General features: G+C 39.8%; 1 protein-coding gene across 2 annotated transcripts in view; it reads right to left on the bottom strand.

Annotated features, from left to right (window-relative positions):
- The window catches only part of LOC111672289 (synaptosomal-associated protein 25-A-like), a 38928-nt gene extending 35211 nt beyond the window's left edge, over positions 1-3717 (bottom strand). Inside the window, exon 1 of one of the 2 annotated variants that reach the window (XM_023429685.2) lies at positions 3597-3717. The gene's annotated coding sequence lies outside the window, so the exon portion shown is untranslated. The remainder of the gene's footprint in view (positions 1-3596) is intronic. The other variant, XM_023429684.2, reaches the window with a different exon arrangement.
- Between the last annotated feature and the right edge of the window lie 680 nt (positions 3718-4397).

The raw sequence follows: 4397 nt of genomic DNA, 5'->3' as shown, positions 1-4397 counted from the left end.
ACAAGCACATATATGACTGCCACTGCCAGAAACTATGCTCACATCCCTCTAAATAATGGTTTATAGACTGAACACCAACAGCAGAAATGTGCATCATGTCGCCCAGATGGTTGTCAGCACAGTCCTCATGCACATGCAAGATACTAACAAAACATGGATCCTCGCTGAACATTGCTCCAATATCTGCTTAAGTATTTTCTTTAATTCGTTCTTAAGTTGTTCTTAAGAAAACTCTACGTCAGATTCATTAACGTGTTCTTAAACCTTAAAACTGTGTTCTCAGATTGATCAATGCCAATCTCCTCGTAAACTGAAAGCGTGTGCCAGTTGGCCCTAGTTAGCATAGGTAAACGCCCGAAAATGTCCTTAAAAGGGCGTGAGACTGAGGGGTTGTGTGCAGACACAGACAGACGTCACAGAGAGACACTGTAAGGGAAAGCTGAGAAAATGCTGAAACTAAACTCTAAAGAAAGAGCCCTGGAATCAAAATCAGTGTTAAGTAGCATTCACTCATTTTAAGAGACCATAATGCTTTGTAAAATAACAATATAATTTTTAATATTATAAATGACAAAAATATTATTGTAATTTAAATAATATAGCTAATATTATGTAAATGTAGAACAGAAGAAAACACAATAACTGCTTATTTTGCTCAAACATGTCAGCATTCAATTTTGCATAAGAATACTCTTTAGTGTGCGTAGATTCTGTTCTCACCTAAGAACAAATCCCTAATAAGAAAACATTGGTGAATGTCAGAATCTTTGTAAAAAGTGCGTGGGTGGGTTTTAAGAGGAAATTTCTTTTTAAGAAATTTCTGAATGAGGTCCATTGTTTTGCAAGATACAAGTAAGTCTCAAGTCAAGGCTATGAAGTCCAGAGTCAGGGCTGAAATCCTAAATTTTGTATTTCAAATCCTAAAAGATTCATTATTTTTCCGTGTGCTGGTGTGCACAGCCAAACGCAACTTCCCTCCAGGTTGTGCAATGTGATTGGCTGCTGCTGGTGGGTTGTACAAAGCACCTGTGATCATGGAAATGGAGACGTCAAGTCATGGGACTGAGGTCCAAGTGAAGTCATTGGTGTTGAAGTCAGTTGCAAGTCTCTTCGAGTCAAGTTGAGTCCGAAGTCATGCAACTCGAGCATGCTCCTCTGTAAGCAGCACAAATGACTCAGCTCTTAATACACAGCATGTGGGCGAGACCAAAACATCCTGCAGGACTTCCAAAAACACCTCCTCCCAGAAAAGACAGAATTAACTCGAGACGACAAACTGTGACATTTATAAGTCTATTTATAAGTCATTCTAAGTCTATGTTGACAAATGACATGTCATCTAAACATAAACATACACATCCGAAACAAGTCTGTATATGAAAATACCTCAGGGTAGAAGAGGCAACAGTTGCCAAGAATGGACAGCAAATTCAATCTCTCTGCTCATTTTATTGTCTAAACCTAATAAGTGAGCAACATGCACTGAAAAAGAAAATTGTGATCACAGTGCATTCTTGGATATTAATGTTTTTCTGCCATCTGGCATTTTTATAGCTGATCACATTGAAATTCAACAAGAAGACTGGAACAAAAAGAACAAGATGAACGAGCAACAATGTGTGAATGTGGTTTGAAAGGGACAAGTGTGTGCGCGTGTGTGTGTGAAGTGGTGAGTGACGGGTGTTGACGGGAGGGGAAGGGGAAGGGGGGCAGATTTCTGTGAGCTGAGCCGGAACCATTTTCTCACCATGTAACCGATTATTTGTGTGCCCTGGTTCATCGTACCATCTAAGCTGTAGAGAATCAGTAAAAACACATGAAACAGCTCAAATCACGATTTCACCTACCAACCAAGTAGTGTGTGGTTAGTGGTGGAGCGGCTTCCCAGCCTCTGGCCAGATGTTTAGAACAAAATAGGACCCTGTTTGATTATCTTTCAAAGTGAGTGTTAGAGTAGAGTTACTCACAAGCTGCTGCCAAAATGCACATAACAGAGCTCATCACATTTTACAGTTTTTATGTTCCAACTTCTTCCACAACAAATCACTTCTATGAAACTAAAGCAAAAACAAAATCACAGCACAGATTACAAAGGGAATGCGCAGAAATGAAGGGTGGTTGGACATGTTTTGGTTGGATACCAGTGTATGTTGTTTGCTTTATGGTCATTTCCTGCCCTAATTGAAATATCTATGTGTTTGCTCCTGATTACAAACAACACCAGGCTGCCAAAGACTACACACACACACACACATACACACACACACACACACACACACACACACACACACACACGTGTTGATCTACTTAGTAGAGTTGGCCTGAGCTCTTTGTCCTCACTGACATTAAAACAGGTACAAAGGCAGGATGGGAAGCAGGGAGGGCCAAGAGTTTGTATAACACTCTTTTTTCCTGGAATGGAGGCACACATGCATTTCTAGAATAACACAGTTTTCACTAAAATTATTTAACCACATTCAATCTCAACTTGGTGCAGTGTTATTCCTGTATATACACATCACATTACACCTCACACATCTTCACAACTGCATCAGTTCACACACAGTGATGTAGTCACATGACTTTATTGTCTGGTTTCACTGACTATGAATAATTTGTGAAATAAGCCGTTATCACTAAAGTCGCCACTGGAGACACAGGAGCAAAACGTTTGACTCTTGGTGTCCTCAGCAACAAAACAACAACATCAATTTGGGATTCCAGCTGAGAGTTTACTCTATACTACTAATGCATTATCATAATAGATAGATAGATAGATAGATAGATAGATAGATAGATAGATAGATAGATAGATAGATAGATAGATTAATTTCACTTGTTTCCAGACCAGATCAAATTATAATTTCTTGAAGTGACCTGCCTCATTCACAACCAGACAAACGTCCTACACAGTACCAAGAGTTAGAAATTTTTTCCTTCTCATTTTACGAAAATCAGAACTTTTGAGACAAAGTTTCGCATTTAAGGCGTGTTATTGTCGGTCAATATTTTTGCAGCCTGTCGTTCAGTTGCGTCGGTGTACGTCAGATTGCTCCGGAGCTGTCCGCGGTGCTGAACATGATTCAGTCTGCAAAGAGCTTTTTAACTGCGACTTAACCCTGCAAGCCGTTAGACACACGAGAAACAACTCCACAGAGGCTGAATTATCCTTTAACTCAATCCTCACGACAAACAGTTACTTTAATCATGTAGCGTGTTTAACACGGAAACCTGGTACTGTATCAGTGGGTAGAGAAAACACCACCAAGTTAGATCCTTTAAACAAATATATCGGGACTGAGGCACTTCAGGTGCTTCAGTAACATCAGAGGAACATTTATAATGATTCTCCCTTCATATATGACTTCATTTCAGTGCTGTAAAAACACGAACAAAGGCAATAGCCATAACAAACACCAGACAGTCCTACAATTGCTGGACAAACCACCGACAACGCAGCACATATCACCCTATGATAAATAAGATGAAACAGTCTACAGTTAACTTCAGAGCCACATATTTTATGAAAAATTCAAACTTTAAATCATGTTCTTTTTTTGGCTAAAACAAACAAAAAACAAGATAGTCAAACATACCTAGTCAAGTTTCTTCGGCTCTTCTTCTTCTTCTTCTTCTTTCGATTTTGCTTTAAGTGTTTCGATACACGGTGAAGGCGTCCGTCCGTGCTACCGCTCCGTTTAACAGGGCTGTCCCCGGTGGAAACACGCCGCCCTCCTCCCAACCAATAGTTAATCCCAACGGATTTACGGACTGCACACTTCCTGTTAATATTTTACAAAATAAAACCATTATGGAGGACCCTCAGCATGACAGTGAACTGACTAGATTTTGTCACCAACGGTACCCCCAGGACGTTTTTTCAAACCGTTGCTGGCGCCATCTCCAACGGCGGATATGTTTCAAATGAGAGAAAACACAACTGTAAATGAAGTTAACCTGTCTCAGCACCAGCCTGCTCAGATACAGTATTGAACCGTCATCTTCAGACAATTCAAACCGCCCGTAAAACTGGGGAAAACAAATAAAAAGGGAGGGAACATTCCCTCTCACAAAACTGTCCCGCAACAAGAGAAACGAGTCCTAACAACCGCCACCTGTTCAGGATCAGGTTGTGATTAAACAGGCTAATGCATTAAAGACTAATCTACTGCTATTAATAATAATGGAGTATAATAAGCTATCTGTGATAAGATTAATAATAAAATCTTACCTGTTTTATAAATTAATTCTCTCAGTAAGGCCTACCCTTAGTTTATGCTAATGGAGGCTGCATGCACAAAAAGAGAACTCAATATCCACTCCATAGACCAACCACATTACCCTGCACAACAACAACAACAACAACAACAACAACAACGACAACAACAACGACAACA

Source organism: Seriola lalandi, unplaced genomic scaffold (assembly GCF_002814215.2).
Source record: "Seriola lalandi dorsalis isolate HSWRI2012SDOR001 ecotype SW California unplaced genomic scaffold, Sedor1 jcf7180002054898, whole genome shotgun sequence".
In the NCBI taxonomy this organism is placed as follows: Eukaryota; Metazoa; Chordata; class Actinopteri; order Carangiformes; family Carangidae; genus Seriola; species Seriola lalandi.
This window is presented reverse-complemented; position numbering and strand designations above follow the sequence as displayed.